Source organism: Pleurodeles waltl, chromosome 9 (assembly GCF_031143425.1).
Source record: "Pleurodeles waltl isolate 20211129_DDA chromosome 9, aPleWal1.hap1.20221129, whole genome shotgun sequence".
Taxonomy (NCBI): Eukaryota; Metazoa; Chordata; class Amphibia; order Caudata; family Salamandridae; genus Pleurodeles; species Pleurodeles waltl.
Window position 1 is genome coordinate 275,764,784 of NC_090448.1, and position 18,500 is coordinate 275,783,283.

An 18,500-nucleotide genomic window follows, 5' to 3' on the forward strand; every position below is an offset into this window, starting at 1 on the left:
AGATGGAGCAGGCTCCTTTCCCTTGAGGCTGCCTGGTGCAGGCTCCTTCACCCTCAGGACATGTGCCCTGGCTCCTTTCACACCGCGAGTGACGGTAGCTGAGGTGCTTGGCTGGGTTCTTCCCACCCTGGCCAGACATGCAGGATGGGGGGAGGGTGGGGAAGAGGTCAATTGTGGATAGGAAAGGTTTTTAGTGACACTGGGGCGGGGAGAGGGAGAAGGTTTGGGAGTGGAGGAAGAGGGAGTGGTTTTAGGAGGTGTCTGTCTGCTGATTTTGGGTGCAGGTGCCTGGGCTGGATGCTGTTGTGAGGTGGATGGCTGTTGGGTGTCTGAGTGCTTGCGTACCTTGGGGGGGGACAGACACAGTGGGAGAGGACACAGGGGATGTGTGCATGGCTGTTGTGGAGGTGTCTGCCAGTGAGGTGTGTGTTCTGCTAGGTGTGGTGGTGATGCTGGTAATGGATGATGGTGTAGTGCATGCAGGTGTGAGTGTAGATGGAACTGGGAGGGAGGGGGTGGAGGAGAAGGAGGGAGAGACCGTGGAAATAGTGGATGTGGGTATGTCTGCATCTGGATGGTGTTTGTGTGAGTGCCTGTGGGATGAAGTGTGGTGCTTGTGTTTGCCTTTACCACTCTTGTGTGCATGCTTGTCTGACTGTGTGCTTGGGATAGGTTGGGGTTGAGGAGATTGGGATTGGGAAGAGGAAGTTGGAGGGGGGAGGGTGGAAACAGGGACAATGGCTGCCATCAGAGAGGAGGCCAGATCCTGGATTGATCTCTGTTGGGTCGCCAAGCCAGTGTGAATGCCCTCCAGGAATGCATTAGTCTGTTGCATCTGGGCTGCCAGTCCCTGGATGGCATTCACAATGGTTGACTGCCCTACAGAGATGGATCTCAGGAAGTCAATAGCCTCCTCACTCAGGGCAGCAGGGCTCACTGGGGCAGGGCCTGAGGTGCCTGGGGCGAAGGAGATGCCCACCCTTCTGGGTGAGCGGGCACGGGCAACTCAATGTGGGGCTGCTGGGAGGGTGGTGCTGGTACAGGTGGTGGCGGCTGTAGCTGGGGTGGTCATAGAGGTGTCCACCATCATCAGGGAGCTTCCATCGGAGGAGGTATCTGTGTCAGAACTTTCCCCTCCAGTCTCTGCCGTGGTCCTCCCCTCGCTCTCCGTCCCACTGGTGCCCTCAGCATCGGTGGACTCTGCCTCCTGGGTCCTGTGAGATGCAGCTCCCTCTGTCGCCGGTGCCTCTGCTTCTCCGCCAGATGATGCTAATGCACATAATGACAGGGTGACAAAACAAGAGGGGGGAGACAAAGGATACACTTGGTCAATGGCTGCACCAACACCACCGTTGTATCGTACACAGCACCCTCACACACAGGGAACAGGCCTACGCACTATGCATTGCCCTACCAGTGATATTGCTAGCCACTAAGGCATGGGGAGAGGAACACACTGCCAAATCCAGTGCACCTGGGACCCACGCAGCCCTGACCAGTAGTGGATGCCTATGAGCCAGGTAGTAGGACTATCCCTTCAAAACCCTAGCCACCAGAGGACCTAAGCTGCAATGTTAGGCCTGGCCTAGGGACACCCACTGACACACATCCCCCACCCGGATACCACCCCACCAGGAATTATTAGTAATGATGGGCACTGTACTCACCCCCTGGTGGCTGCTGTGATGCCCTCAAGCACCCATCCAGCTCTGGATAGGCCACTGCCAGTATGCGGGCCATCGGGGAGTCAGGGTTCAATGGGCACCCCTGCCTCGTTGGGAGGCCATCCCCAGCTGAGCCTCCGCCATCTTCCATGCCCAGCATCTCAGGTCCTCCCACCATTTCCAACAGTGGGTGCTCCGCCTGCCGTAGACCTCCAGGGTCCGCACGCCCTATACCCTTCTTTTGATGGGCGCTGACCTGCAGAGGCAATACAAACAGGATAATAGTATTAGTCAGACAGTCCTGCCTGTTACACTTATGGTCCACCATACCCTTTCACATCAACATTTGCACACACATGGCGCAGCACACAACCAATACGTTGCCCAGAGGACATCCACCCACCCCAATTACACGAGGCTTTCACACACACCACTCCATGCATTCATTCAACATGCATCGTGCCCACAGTGTACTCACCTGTTAGTCTGGAGGCCCATACAGCAGTCGGTACTGGGGAAGGACCCCATCCACCAGTCTCTCCAACTCCGCCGAAGTGAAGGCAGGGGCCATTTCCCCAGTCAAACGGGCCATGGTAGGTTCCAGACACAGGTCACAGCAGCACATGCAGTTTTGGTCCTCTCCTGTTGAAGATCAGGTAGCAAGTGAGTGAACAGATAGAAAATGGCAGTCACGTCCGCGGCGGTGCATACCGTCACCGCCGGCGTAGAACATCATTGGCCACTGTAACCCATAGGGCCCAATGTTATCCACTGAGAAGTTACACGGCGGTCCCCGACCGCCTCCCACAACGGTGCACAATGGGGCACAACGTCAGGGAAATTACCTCACTTCCACCTGTCTCTCCACATATGACAGGCGGAAGCCATTTCAGGGTTGGGGGGCAAACCCTGGATAATTGGTGTGTCACTGTTTAAATTTGGACATACTGGACAATTCACACTGACCCATTACAAATTAACAGCATGCAATGTTCAGTTGTAGACCGATTGTTCAGTTTGTGACTGGCTCCTCACTCTTTTGCCCCATAGATTGCTACCGCTGTGGATGAATAGGAGATGGAGACATACCCCCGTGTACAGACCCCTGGTGGACTTGGCAACACTGGAGGACAGGCACATTATCCTCTCCTATAGACTACACAGGGCCACAATCAAAGAGCTGTGCGCCCAATTGGAACCTGACCTGATATCTCCTATCCGTCACCCCACTGGGATCCCCCCTCTTGTGCAAGTTCTATCTGTGCTCCATTTCCTGGCAACTGGCTCCTTCCAAGTGACGGTGGGCTTGGCAGCAGGAATGTCACAGCCAATGTTCTCAATAGTGCTGACAAGAGTGTTGTCTTCCTGATTAAACACATGTGCAGCTACATTGTATTTCCCCTGGTCGAAGATTTGGCCACAGTGAGGCCACAGTTGGGGAAATGTCCCCAACTTAATAGGGGCGATTGATGGAACACATATTGCATTAGTCCCCCCGTCAGAATGAACAGGTGCACAGAAATTAGAAGAGTTTCCACTCTATGAATGTACAGATGGTGTGTTTGGCGGACCAGTATTACTCCCACGTCAATGCTAAGTATCCTGGGTTGGTGCATAATGCCTTTGTCCTGAGGAATAGCAGCATTCTAAATGTGATGGGCCAACTACAGAGGCACAGGGTGTGGTTAATAGGTGAACCCTGGTCCCCACCCAGTATATGTTGGTGTATGGGTATGGTGTGGGCCATATAGGATAGTGTGTGGCTAAATGTTGTCCCTAAATATTTGCAGGTGACTCTGGTTACCCCAACCTATTTTGGTTGCTGACCCCTGTGAAAAATGCCAGGACAAGGGCAGAAGAACATTACAATGAGGCACATGAGTGAACCAGAAGGATTATAGAACAGACCTTTGGCCTCCTGAAGGCCAGGTTCAGATGCCTGCATCTGACAGGTGGATCCCTGTGTTACTCACCAAAGAAGGTCTGCCAGAAAATAGTGGCATGCTGCATATTGCACAACCTTGACCTGAGATGCCATGTGCCTCTTCTGCAGGAGGAGGAGGCTGTAGATGCCCGTGTGGCAGCAGTGGACCCTGTGGACATTGAGGATGAGGAGGAAGAGGATGAGGATGAGGATAACAGAACAGCAGTCATCAGACAGTACTTCCAATGACACACAGGTAAGACAGTGTTACTTCACAATTCATTATTATTATATTTAATTCTATGGCACTGGCATGCTGTTATTTCCCACTTCTATGCCCACTTACTGTACCCTTTGGCAATTAATTTTACAGATGCTGGTGCCTCACAATAGTTCCTGGTGTGATCACTGCAGCCAGCTACAGGTCATTAAAATATGCTCAATTACTGTACAGTTGAATTGCATTGTTTGAACCTGGTTAAATGAATACATATTTGAAAAATTTGACAAACTCCTGTGATGCTTTTAATTGTGTTTGACCAATGACTTTGTGTTTCACCACTGCGCATATTAGTTGCTCAATATTCACCAGTAGCACATTACATGTTGTATTCAGTTTAGCTGCCTATTGGCTTTAACATGGAGTTAGCCATTACATTCTGTATTCATGTCAGTTGCCTATTGGCTTTAACATGGCATTAGCCATTACATTTTGTATTCAGTTTAGCTGCCTATTGGCTTTGACATGGCATTAGCCATTACATTCTGTATTCAGTTTAGCTGCCTATTGGCTTTGACATGACATTAGACATTACATTTGCTATTTAGGTTAGCTGCCTAATGGCTTTAACGTGGGGTTAGACATTGCAGATGAGCTGTGTTTTTCCAAGCTGTGTTTTTCCACAAGATGGACCAAGCTGTTTTCTTCACACCAGACCTTAGCTGATAAGAGCATGTAGATTTTGTGTTTACCTTGCAATCCAGTCTGAGAACGAGGAGCTCAGGAGAATTGGCCACTCTCCAGGTTTCTTCGGTTCTCACACTGAGTTTGCTTTTAAGGATGACTCTGGGCTACAGGAGAGGTAGATTGAATCTGCTTGACTTCAGACAGGAACGGAGACGTCAGTTGCCTGTCTCCTGTTTGGGTAGAAAATCTCTTTCTCGCAGTTGCCTGGAGTCATCAACTTGCTGTCAAAGCCCAGCTCACCTGAGTTCTTGTTCAGTTCTGATGGAGGTTGAAGACAATCCGACCCCACCCTGAAACTGCTTGTTCCAGCACACTAGTTTTTAAAACAGTGCACTAAGAACAGAAGCTCAAGGGAAGGGAGGAAGTGGATAAAATAAAAAAAAGAGAGACAACACTGTTCTTGCGTTTCCACTGTTGAAGTGCTGCACAAATCTGCGGCCCTTTCTGACTTCTGTAGAAACTGGTGCCTAATGAAACATAAACAAAGAACAGATAAGTGCAACCTATTCCTAAATGGGTTCCTGACTATCCCTTTATTTATTAGAAATTCTCTTCTAAAAGTACCTCTTGGATCCTGGTCTCTAGTTTCCAGGTTTGGAATGTGTTACTGCTCTGGGATGTGTTTTCTATTACTGTAAAGCTTTTTTCCCATATTTCCAGAATCTTTTATAAAACAAATACTGTACTTTTACATCAAAATACAGCATGTAATTTGTGCAAGTCCTTGATTTACTGTTTGCCTTGCTATCAATGGTTTCCACTGTTCGATTCCCAAAAGTTCCATGAAAAAAAACAATGTCCGCCTCACAAAGTTCTGCAAAATACTCCTGCAACAAAGAGCCTGAATCACAATGCTCGTGGAAGGCACTTCGCCTCAAACTGTCTATACACGAATCCAGAAATTGTCGTCAAAGCTCCCTCAGGTAATAAAAAGTTTTGCACTTACTTGTTGCTGGCAAGAGATACTGATCAGTCTAACCTTGTCTTCTTTCTCTTTTGCAGGTTACTCGTAGGAGAGAGGCTGAGGCAAGGAGGAACCGGAAACCGGAAGAAGGAAGAGCCAGCAGCTGCGCCCATTGAAGTCAAAGAAAGTCTGTAAAGAGCAGGAGTGCCAGCGCCGAGGGATCTGTTCTCAGGTAAGCGGGAGGTAGACGAGCACAAGCACTGAGTGAGGCTCGGGGGATGCCTTTTATAGACAGGGCTGGGTGTGGTTCGAAGAGCTGGGTGTGGTTTGAAGGGCTGGGTGTGGTCCTCACATGCTGCACATGTTCTTGGAAAGTGTGCAGAGCTGGGTGTGGTTTGAAGAGCTGGGTGTGGTCCTCACATGCTGCACATGTTCTTGAAAGGTGTGCAGAGTTTCAGTTATTATGCAAATGAGTTGGATTAACACATGGCCTAGGGAGGAGTGTTTTAAAGAAGCCTTGGTAAAAGCAAGGCCCAATGTGTAAACAAAACAGCACATTAAACAACATACACAGAAGCCTAGGGGGGGGAAGGTGAGATAACAAGAAAGGCTTTCAATAGTAAGTTTAAAAGGGAGCTATTACAGAACCCACTAGTGCAGTGAGAGGGGACATGCTCTTTGCTGTGTACAAACCCTAACACTTGCAGACCCCAGAAAGATGAAGCTGAATATAGGCCCTACAGCCTTGCCCATACGGTGATGAATTTTGACTTTTATGCTTTGTTTTGAAGTTATGCTATAATATAATCACATATATTTGCTGTGTACATTGCAACTGAGAAGTACTTTGATATATTTTGCTTTCATTGCTGCGACTACTTTTGAACGTGTGCTTCCAATCTACTAATTTCGTCTCTCAAGAACCTCGTGGTGGAGAATTAATAACAATAAATGTCGTCTTTAAACTCAGAAGTGCATTCCAGAGAGGTTCTTTAAGCTTGGTTATGTGATAAGGCCAGGAAAGCAGAACAACTCCATATGTCTATTTTTTCCAAGGGTGTTTATTGAAGTGCTAGGTAAAAGAGGGGCAAGTGCAATGGGATGGGGTGATGATGGAGGAAAGTCCAAGGTATTGTTCCAGTCTATTTGTAGCACAGATGCATTGTTCAAGGAGACATAGGAAGGGGAGCAATGGCAGTTCAAGGTGGACAGGGTGACATGGTGGGACACAAGGGTGACAATCAGGAGAGTCTCATTTCCTGGCGGGGGTCTTGGCAAGTGTCTCTGGCTTTAGTCTGGATCGCAGGGAATGTTTGCGGGGTGGTTCTCCTTCTGCAGGGGAGGGGTGCTGGTGGCCTGTTGGTCTTGTGGTGGGGCCTCCTGTCCACTAGCGGCAGTGGAGCTGGAAGGCAGTTCAGATATCTAGCTAGTGGCAGGGGCCCACTGTTGTGAGACAGCCTCCCTCATAATATTGGCAGTGTCTGCTAGCACCCCTGCAATAGTGACCAGGGTGGTGTTGATGGCATGCAAGTCCTCCCTGATCCCCTGATACTGTCCCTCCTGCATCCACCTGTTCGCCTGGACATTGTCCAGGATCTGGCCCATCATGTCCTGGGAATGTTGGTAGGCTCACAGGATCTCAGAGAGTGCCTCCTGGAGAGTCGGTTCCCTGGGCCTGTCCTCCCCCTGGCACACAGCACTCCTCTCAGGTTCCCTGTTGTCCTGTGCCTCTGTACCCTGAACTGTGTGCCCACTGCCACTGACTCCAGGTCCCTGATTATCTTGGGTAAGAGGTGTGCCCTGGGGTCCCTGTAGAGGTGGACACACTGCTGATTGACGTGTCCTGGGGACAGACGTATGGGTACGCTGGGTAGCTGCTGTGGTTGTGTTTCCTGGTGGGGGAGGCTTTGTGGTGGTGTGTGACTGGGCCTGGGTAACTGGCTGTTCAAAGGTCCCTGATGGGCCAGGTTGGTCATCCAGATCCTGAAGTTCAGAGTTGCTGTCATCACTGTGGGCCTCTTCTGTGGGGGGACTGGATATTGCTGGCACCTCCTCTCAGCTGACATTGGCTGGGGTACCTGTGGGGATGTAAATGCTGTGTTATTGTTTCTGTGTCAAACATATTGTGCATCTGTGGCACGCCCTTTTGTTTGTATTTACCCTGGCAGTTTTTACTTGTGTACATTGGTATGTGATGGGATAACTGATTCCCTCTAGTGTGCATGGTTTAGTGATAGGTGTCCATGCAGGTCTGTGAGTGGTGTCCATGCATTGGTATGGCATGCAGGGCTTGGCACTGGGATGAGAGAGATGTGATGGTGGGGTGTGTGGGAAGTGGCGGAGTGATGGCGGTGAGGGTGAGGGTGGGGGTATGTGATGGCATGCAGGTAGGGTGGTAGTAGTAGTAGAGAGCTGACTTACCAGGTTCCAGTCCTCGTCCTACTCCAGCCAGGCCCTCAGGATGCATGATTACCAAGACTTGCTCCTCCCATGTTGTTAGTTGTGGGGGTCCACCGCCGGTCCTCTGTACATTGAGTTGGTGTCTTGCTGCAATGGAATGTATCTTCCCCCGTAGGTCATTTCACCTCTTCTTGATGTCATCCCTGGTTCCTGGGTGCTGTCCCACAGCATTGACCCTGTCCACGATTCTCCGCCATAGCTCCATCTTCCTAGCTATCAATATCTGCTGCACCTGTGCTCCAAATAGCTGTGGCTCTACCCTGATGATTTCCTCTATCATGACCCTTAGCTCCTCCTCTGAGAATCGGGGGTGTCTTTGTGGTGCCATGAGTTTTGTGTGAGTTTTGTAGGTGAGGGTGTGTAGGGTGTGTAGGGTGATGTGTTGGGGTGTGTGATGTTGGGTGCGTGGGTGGTGTGTAGGTGTAGGTAGTGTGTAGCTCTGGTTTTTTCTGTGGTCGTGGTGTCTGTCTCGTGCAATGGTTTGTAGTCTTAAAGGGTTGTGGGTAATCTGTGTGTGTGTTTTATAGTGATGTGGGTGTACTGTATGTAGAGGTGTCAGGTGTGTGTTTGAATTGCAAATGTGATGTTGTTTTGTTTGAGAGTGTATTTTGAGAGCGGTGGTATGCTCCGCCAGTGGTTTACCGCCATTGAATGTCTGCCTTGGTGATTCGTGGGTCATAATGTGATGGGCGTAGTTCTGTTGGCGTAACGGTGTGGGTTTTGATACCACCAGTTTATCACTGACCTTTGGGCTGGCGGAATTGTGTATGTGGCTGAATAGTGACGGATTGGTGTAAGTGTGTCATAATATGGTGAACGGATATCCGCGGCGGCGGTGTTATGTTGGCGGCTGTCAGAGTGGCGGTAATTGGGATTTACCACCAATGTCATAATGAGGGCCATAGTACCTTACTCTCAGGCTCTCGCAGCATACTTGAGAGCTGAATCATATTAGTGTTTCAGAGATAAGCAGCTAATTAGAGGGGGACCTAACAAGAGTTGATCTTGAAATGTCACAGATTTTGAGAATGGCATTGTGTGTGGAAAATTATCCAATCTCAGCTACCACAAATATGTTTATGTATTATGTATGGCTTTTATAGACAGCCTCTATCATTTTATTCCAGTTTCTAAATCTCATTACTCACTGCTATGACGTTGCAACTGTTGATAACAAAACTCATTACCCACTGTTTCTACGTCATAATGGTCTTCCAGGCCAGGCTGACAGGGCTCTCTGAAAGCCTTTCTGCACAGCACTGCTTGTCTGCTTTGAATGAAAGCTGAAAGCACAACTGCAGGCGGGAAAAGGAAAGGTGGTGGGAGCTTGTCAAGCACAATAGGTAAGATTTTGTTGTTTACCTTTCGGACGGGGATCCATAATAGAGGCGATGGTATGTATGCCCACTTCCCCCGTTAGTCCTCTGCCTTAGCGAAGGAGTTGAAAGCTGGAGAAGATGGCCTTGGGGTACATACATAGCATAAAATTATAGATGGGTAAAAACTGAATTACAGGGAACTTTTTCATCTTGAGATTCTGATTGACATCGTAGACAACTTGAACTCACTCTTGTTGTCTATTTGATGACACTCAGAACCCCTGAGTGAGGAACATCTCGTAAATCACTATTCCCCATTTAAATCCTACATATAGAGTGCACATTCGCTTGTAGGCACTTTAATGCCAGCAGACCTAAAAAAATAAAATAACATACAACTAAAGGAGGAGGGTTAACAAAATGAGCCAGGACCAGCAATGGATTAAATTCCTAATCTTATAGCAGCGGAAGAAAAGATACACCGATTTCTATTTCATGTGTAGTACAACAAACATAAAACTGCTTGTAATGTGTTAAATAATGTGTTAAAGAACCAACAAAAATGGCAATCCTAATTTTGGAGGTTATGGAAAAAATGGTTCACATATTTCCTTTCCTAGCCCAGTACTAATATTCAGCAACTATGGTTCCTTGGAGCTTGCAGCCTCTAGAGATGAATGAAGAGAGCAGACATAGGGGGTCATTCTGACCTCAGCGGTAAAAGCCGCTTATCGCCGGTCAGAAGACCGCCATAACACCGCCGCGGCCGCGGTAAACCGCCACGGTCATTCTGACCCGCAACTTGCAAACCGCCAAAAACCCGACATCCACAAAAGTCCGCCACACCAAAGGTCAGCGAAAAAATGGCGATGACCAAACCTCCACCGTCACGCCAACAGAAATACGCCCACACTATCACGACACACGAATCCACGTGGCGGTCTTTCAAACGCGGTATTCCATTGGCGTTACACACCGCCGCGGTCAAAATACACACACACATAGAAAACACATTGGACATCTTGAAACACACACACCTGATACACATACTAACACCACTCCCACACACCCAACACAATATAAAACACACACCCACATCACCCACAAACCCCTACGACCTGAAATTATTGACAAAGGCTAGAGAGAGAGCACAGAATAGACAATCCCACAACACAGAGGCACACAACACCATCACCCACACAGAAGCACCTGCACCCAAAGACAGCACACTTGACTCTCCTACAACCACATCCTCTTCCTCCACTCCCATACCCACTACACCTACCCGTCCCTGTCCTTCCAAAGTGCTTTTCCTTTCCAACCTTGACCTCGTTCCAGCCACTGACCCACCCCCTCCATCTGGTAAGAGTCAAAAAAGCACCTCAGCCACCACCAGCCCTGCATCTACTGTGACCATAGTGCAGGGCTATTGGAGTCCACCAGCTCCTAGGGCAGGAACATCGGCCAGCAGCAAGGGGACAGCCAGCCCACCCCCTGGGAAGAGGACAAAAAAAACTAAGGGCCGGCGCGACAAGCCTGAGACGGCTGCCACCAAGGACAGTAGCCTTGCCCCGTCACCTGCCACATCATCAAAGGGAGGCAAGGGCCACAGAGCTTCAGCGAAGGAGGGCAAGGGCAGCAGGGTGGAGAAGTCAGGCAGCAGGCGAGCTGCCCAGGAGGGCCCCACCAGCCCCATTCCGGTTGTGACGGACGACACCCACGGGCCCAGGACTCCATCACAGGAGGGCCCCACGACCGCAAGGTCGGATGGCGACTAAGCGGGAAGTCTTGGCCAGGTCTGGCTCCCTAGAAACACAGGACAAGCACCGCTGAACAGGGCCCGCCGTGAGAAGCACCGCTGAACAGGGTCCCGCCGTGAGAAGCACCGCTGAACAGGGCCCCGCCGTGACAAGAACCGCTGAACAGGGCCCCGCCGTGACAAGAACCGCTGAACAGGGCCCCGCCGTGACAAGAACCGCTTAACAGGGCCCCGCCGTGAGAAGCACCGCTGAACAGGGCCCCGCCGTATCAAGCACCGCTCCGCTGGGCCCTTCATCTCAAGCACCGCTCCGCTGGGCCCTTCCTGTCAAGCACCGCTCCGCTGGGCCCTTCATCTCAAGCACCGCTCCGCTGGGCCCTTCCTGTCAAGCACTGCTCCGCTGGGCCCTTCATCTCAAGCACCGCTCCGCTGGGCCTTTCATCTCAAGCACCGCTCCGCTGGGCCCTTCCTGTCAAGCACTGCTCCGCTGGGCCCTTCCTGTCAAGCACCGCTCCGCTGGGCCCTTCATCTCAAGCACCGCTGGCCACCGCCGTCTCAAGCACCGCTCCGCTGGGCCCTTCATCTCAAGCACCGCTCCGCTGGCCACCGCCGTCTCAAGCACCGCTCCGCTGGGCCCTTCATCTCAAGCACCGCTCCGCTGGGCCCTTCCTGTCAAGCACCGCTCCGCTGGGCCCTTCATCTCAAGCACCGCTCCGCTGGCCACCGCCGTCTCAAGCACCGCTCCGCTGGGCCCTTCATCTCAAGCACCGCTCCGCTGGGCCCTTCCTGTCAAGCACCGCTCCGCTGGGCCCTTCCTGTCAAGCACCGCTCCGCTGGGCCCTTCATCTCAAGCACCGCTCCGCTGGGCCCTTCATCTGAAGCACCGCTCCGCTGGGCCCTTCATCTGAAGCACCGCTCCGCTGGGCCCTTCATCTCAAGCACCGCTCCGCTGGGCCCTTCCTGTCAAGCACCGCTCCGCTGGGCCCTTCATCTCAAGCACCGCTCCGCTGGCCACCGCCGTCTCAAGCACCGCTCCGCTGGGCCCTTCATCTCAAGCACCGCTCCGCTGGGCCCTTCATCTCAAGCACCGCTCCGCTGGGCCCTTCCTGTCAAGCACCGCTCCGCTGGCCACCGCCGTCTCAAGCACCGCTCCGCTGGGCCCTTCATCTCAAGCACCGCTCCGCTGGCCACCGCCGTCTCAAGCACCGCTCCGCTGGGCCCTTCATCTCAAGCACCGCTCCGCTGGGCCCTTCATCTCAAGCACCGCTCCGCTGGGCCCTTCCTGTCAAGCACCGCTCCGCTGGGCCCTTCCTGTCAAGCACCGCTCCGCTGGGCCCTTCATCTCAAGCACCGTTCCGCTGGGCCCTTCATCTCAAGCACCGCTCCGCTGGGCCCTTCATCTGAAGCACCGCTCCGCTGGGCCCTTCCTGTCAAGCACCGCTCCGCTGGGCCCTTCATCTCAAGCACCGCTCCGCTGGCCACCGCCGTCTCAAGCACCGCTCCGCTGGGCCCTTCATCTCAAGCACCGCTCCGCTGGGCCCTTCATCTCAAGCACCGCTCCGCTGGGCCCTTCCTGTCAAGCACCGCTCCGCTGGCCACCGCCGTCTCAAGCACCGCTCCGCTGGGCCCTTCATCTCAAGCACCGCTCCGCTGGCCACCGCCGTCTCAAGCACCGCTCCGCTGGGCCCTTCATCTCAAGCACCGCTCCGCTGGCCACCGCCGTCTCAAGCACCGCTCCGCTGGGCCCTTCATCTCAAGCACCGCTCCGCTGGGCCCTTCATCTCAAGCACCGCTCCGCTGGGTCCTTCATCTCAAGCACCGCTCCGCTGGGCCCTTCCTGTCAAGCACCGCTCCGCTGGGCCCTTCATCTCAAGCACCGCTCCGCTGGCCACCGCCGTCTCAAGCACCGCTCCGCTGGGCCCTTCATCTCAAGCACCGCTCCGCTGGGCCCTTCATCTCAAGCACTGCTCCGCTGGGCCCTTCATCTCAAGCACCGCTCCGCTGGTCCCTTCCTGTCAAGCACCGCTCCGCTGGGCCCTTCATCTCAAGCACCGCTCCGCTGGGCCCTTCATCTCAAGCACCGCTCCGCTGGGCCCTTCCTGTCAAGCACCGCTCCGCTGGGCCCTTCCTGTCAAGCACCGCTCCGCTGGGCCCTTCATCTCAAGCACCGCTCCGCTGGGCCCTTCATCTCAAGCACCGCTCCGCTGGGCCCTTCATCTCAAGCACCGCTCCGCTGGGCCCTTCATCTCAAGCACCGCTCCGCTGGCCACCGCCTTCTCAAGCACCGCTCCGCTGGGCCCTTCATCTCAAGCACCGCTCCGCTGGCCACCGCCGTCTCAAGCACCGCTCCGCTGGCCACCGCCGTCTCAAGCACCGCTCCGCTGGGCCCTTCATCTCATGCACCGCTCCGCTGGGCCCTTCATCTCAAGCACCGCTCCACTGCCCACCACCGTCTCAAGCACCGCTCCGCTGGGCCCTTCATCTCAAGCACCGCTCCGCTGGGCCCTTCATCTCAAGCACCGCTCCGCTGGGCCCTTCATCTCAATCACCGCTCCGCTGGGCCCTTCATCTCAAGCACCGCTCCGCTGGGCCCTTCATCTCAAGCACCGCTCCGCTGGGCCCTTCCTGTCAAGCACCGCTCCGCTGGGCCCTTCATCTCAAGCACTGCTCCGCTGGCCACCGCCGTCTCAAGCACCGCTCCGCTGGGCCCTTCATCTCAATCACCGCTCCGCTGGGCCTTTCCTGTCAAGCACCGCTCCTCTGGGCCCTTCATCTCAAGCACCGCTCCGTTGGGCCCTTCATCTCAAGCACCGGTCCGCTGGGCCCTTCCTGTCAAGCACCGCTCCGCTGGGCCCTTCATCTCAAGCACCGCTCCGCTGGCCACCGCCGTCTCAAGCACCGCTCCGCTGGGCCCTTCATCTCAAGCACCGCTCCGCTGGCCACCGCCGTCTCAAGCACCGCTCCGCTGGGCCCTTCATCTCAAGCACCGCTCCGCTGGCCACCGCCGTCTCAAGCACCGCTCCGCTGGGCCCTTCATCATAAGCACCGCTCTGCTGGGCCCTTCATCTCAAGCACCGCTCCACTGGCCACCGCCGTCTCAAGCACCGCTCCGCTGGGCCCTTCATCTCAAGCACCGCTCCGCTGGGCCCTTCATCTCAAGCACCGCTCCGCTGGGCCCTTCATCTCAATCACCGCTCCGCTGGGCCCTTCCTGTCAAGCACCGCTCCGCTGGGCCCTTCATCTCAAGCACCGCTCCGCTGGGCCCTTCATCTCAAGCACCGCTCCGCTGGGCCCTTCATCTCAAGCACCGCTCCGCTGGGCCCTTCATCTCAAGCACCGCTCCGCTGGGCCCTTCCTGTCAAGCACCGCTCCGCTGGGCCCTTCATCTCAAGCACCGCTCCGTTGTCCACCGCCGTCTCAAGCACTGCTCCGCTGGGCCCTTCATCTCAATCACCGCTCCGCTGGGCCCTTCCTGTCAAGCACTGCTCCGCTGGGCCCTTCATCTCAAGCACCGCTCCGCTGGCCACCGCCGTCTCAAGCACCGCTCCGCTGGGCCCTTCATCTCAAGCACCGCTCCACTGGCCACCGCCGTCTCAAGCACCGCTCCGCTGGGCCCTTCATCGCAAGCACCGCTCCGCTGGGCCCTTCATCTCAAGCACCGCTCCGCTGGGCCCTTCATTTCAAGCACCGCTCTGCTGGGCCCTTCATCTCAAGCACCGCTCCGCTGGGCCCTTCATCTCAAGCACCGCTCCGCTGGGCCCTTCATCTCAAGCACCGCTCCGCTGGGCCCTTCATCTCAAGCACCGCTCCGCTGGGCCCTTCCTGTCAAGCACCGCTCCGCTGGGCCCTTCATCTCAAGCACTGCTCCGCTGGGCCCTTCATCTCAAGCACCGCTCCGCTGGGCCCTGCATCTCAAGCACCGCTCCGCTGGCCACCGCCGTCTCAAGCACCTCTCTGCTGGGCCCTTCATCTCAAGCACCGCTCCGCTGGGCCCTTCATCTCAAGCACCGCTCCGCTGGGCCCTTCATCTCAAGCACCGCTCCGCTGGGCCCTTCCTGTCAAGCACCGCTCCGCTGGGCCCTTCATCTCAAGCACCGCTCCGCTGGCCACCGCCGTCTCAAGCACCGCTCCGCTGGGCCCTTCATCTCAAGCACCGCTCTGCTGGGCCCTTCATCTCAAGCACCACTCCGCTGGGCCCTTCATCTCAAGCACCGCTCCGCTGGCCACCGCCGTCTCAAGCACCTCTCCGCTGGCCCCTTCATCTCAAGCACCGCTCCGCTGGCCACCGCCGTCTCAAGCACCGCTCCGCTGGGCCCTTCATCTCAAGCACCGCTCCGCTGGCCACCGCCGTCTCAAGCACCGCTCCGCTGGGCCCTTCACCTCAAGCACCGCTCCGCTGGGCCCTTCATCTCAAGCACCGCTCCGCTGGGCCCTTCATCTCAAGCACCGCTCCGCTGGGCCCTTCCTGTCAAGCACCGCTCCGCTGGGCCCTTCATCTCAAGCACCGCTCTGCTGGCCACCGCCGTCTCAAGCACCACTCCGCTGGGCCCTTCATCTCAAGCACCGCTCCGCTGGCCACCGCCGTCTCAAGCACCGCTCCGCTGGGCCCTTCATCTCAAGCACCGCTCCGCTGGGCCCTTCATCTCAAGCACCACTCCGCTGGGCCCTTCATCTCAAGCCCCGCTGCGCTGGGCCCTTCATCTCAAGCACCGCTCCGCTGGGCCCTTCATCTCAAGCACCGCTCCGCTGGGCCCTTCATCTCAAGCACCGCTCCGCTGGGCCATTCCTGTCATCTCAAGCACCGCTCCGCTGGCCACCGCCGTCTCAAGCACCGCTCCGCTGGGCCCTTCATCTCAAGCACCGCTCCGCTGGGCCATTCCTGTCAAGCACAGCTCCGCTGGGCAACGCCATCTCAAGCACCGCTGGCCCATTGACAGTGCCGGTTCTGTGTCGAGCAGGGCTTCACGAAGCACTCTGGGCAACATGCCTCCTCCATTAACAGTGGAGTCGGTAATCCATCTGATGGACTGTGGCTTGCCACTTCCCAGGATGGAACAGTGGGCAAGCCACCCACTGTAGAGACTTGAGAGACTGTGGCTTTGCACTCCCCAGGATGGCACAGTGGGAAAGCCACCCACTGTAGAGACTTGTGAGACTGTGGCTTTGCACTCCCCAGGATGGCACAGTGGGCAAGCCACCCACTGTAGAGACTTGTAAGACTGTGGCTTTGCACTCCCCAGGATGGGACAGTGGGCATGGAGGCCCCTCGTGGATCTGGCGTCGTGGACTCATGTGGCTGAGGTGCCCCCCCTTCCCTTCCCCCTGAGGTGCCTGTAGTTTTATCATCTGATGCCCCAGCAGTGTTCTCTCCAATGGTATCTGGTCTCCTGTGTGGGCTTTGCACATGTGTTTGTGCACATTGGTCCACGGACTATGGAACTTTGACAGAATGGGCAGGACTTATTGCCTATGTATATATTTTTAACTATGTTCATTCCTTATTTTGTATCTTTCATATTGCATATTTCCCATAACTTCAATGGAGCTATATTATACATATATTTTAAAGATCATTTTAATTGTGTCTTTGCATTATTCCGGTGGGTTTGGGGGGTGTCACTCTGACTTGTTGCTCTGCATTGGGGTGTAGGTATTTGGGGTGGGGGGGTGGGTGTATGGCGTATGTGTGTGCCCGTAAGCTTTCCTCCTCCCCCCTCCCCTGTGTCGTAGGTGCAGTACTCACCGTTGTCGTCTGCGCCGGCGTTCGTACTCCTGGTAGATGAGCAGGTAGACAATAGCTGGTAGGATGTGTAGTTCGGGTTCCATGTTGTCCAGATTCCTCGTGGAGTGTGTAGAGGTGAGCGTTTTCCAGTTCGTAGTCTGTTTCCGCCGTGTTTTTATCGGCGGGGCTCCCGCCCCGGAAAAGGTGGCGGATTGGTGAGTTGTGATAGGGTGGGCGGTACATTGTCTGCCGCCTGCCTGTTGGCGGTGACCGCCGCGCTGTTTGTCTGTCCCGCCGTGGCAGTCGGAGTGTTAAAGTGGCGGCCTGTGTTGGCGGTTCCCGCCAGGGTCAGAATTCAATTTTTTTGACCGTCTGCCTGTTGGCGGGTTGGCCGCCGCTTTATCACCGACCGCCAGGGTTGGAATGACCCCCATAGTTTCTTCTAATGTGGGCATACTGGGTGGCTGAGCCATTCAATTAATGACTTTTGTTCATAAGTTCACTGTTATAGCTTTGCTTTCTCTGGATGAAAAGACAACAGTGTATCCGGAAGTACCGCAAAACGAACAATGAACGATCTACCTATCTATCTATCTATCTATCTATCTATCTATCTATCTATCTATCTATCTATCTAATCTATCAATCACCATGAGAGGCGCATCACACTTCTTTCAGGACAGCTAGGCATGTCTGTAAGAAACAATATGAGATTAATAAATAACCTTGTGTCATCAATGTAAGATATGATCCTTCTACTTAATTATCTTGAGTAACAAGGCCTCTAACTCAGCCCTTTCTTCTCTAAGCTTGGACGCTGTTCTCTCACTAAAGATATAGAAAAAAAATGGTTACTATTGTCGTTTGGAATACATACGGTGTGGGTATCACATATGACGCTGCAAACTAACTAGAGAGTTGAATGCACAGGTGTCCAAACTGGTTAATTCTTGAAAATATGGAAAAATTAAGATATGTACAATGGTGGCAATGAAAACAAGAGAATCACACAATGCAAAATAAGAATGTGCCTAAAAAAACTTAATATGATAACTATAGGGTGCGCAAATATACACACAAATATACAAAGGCTTAAAATCGTTACTGATTGTAAGTACAATCTAGGTGGCCAAGATAGTGCAAAAAGCAGGAAGTCAAATTTCTGACCTGAAGCACGCTCCTACTGCAAGATACTTGCTCGGCACCGATTTTCTGACAATTGCCAACTATTTGGCCCGCTTTGAGAAGCAACAAGACTGACTTCATTCTCCTTCTATTGAATAACATCCAAGATGGCCACCAATTCTGGAATCCCTCTTCCAGTGATGTTCAAGTTAGTTTTGTTTTGTTGCTGCATTCACCTCTGCACAGCCACTTTTCCTCTGATCAGGATCATCATCACATCTAGCACTCCAACTGCGGTAAGCATCCTGCAAACACCATGTAAACGTATTTTCTGTAACTCTAAAGTTCCTGACACCACTATGTTGTTTAATTATGACACCTACTTGATTACAGTGTCCCATATTTAGAGATCTCTGCCTGCCTAGCAGATATCTCTATGCCTTCAGAGGAGCCGCAGCTACAGGAATATCCGTTGAGGCATTGTAGGTTTGCTCAGCACCCACCATGTTTCATGCAGCCACTCAGAAAACATTCAGAGTGGGAGTTTGTTTTCATAAAACAAGAAAAACAATGCCACTTACATTCTGTGACATTTTTTCCAAACTGCTAGGCCCATTTTCTGTTTTCTCCGTTTAGAACCACCACACTTTTTCTGT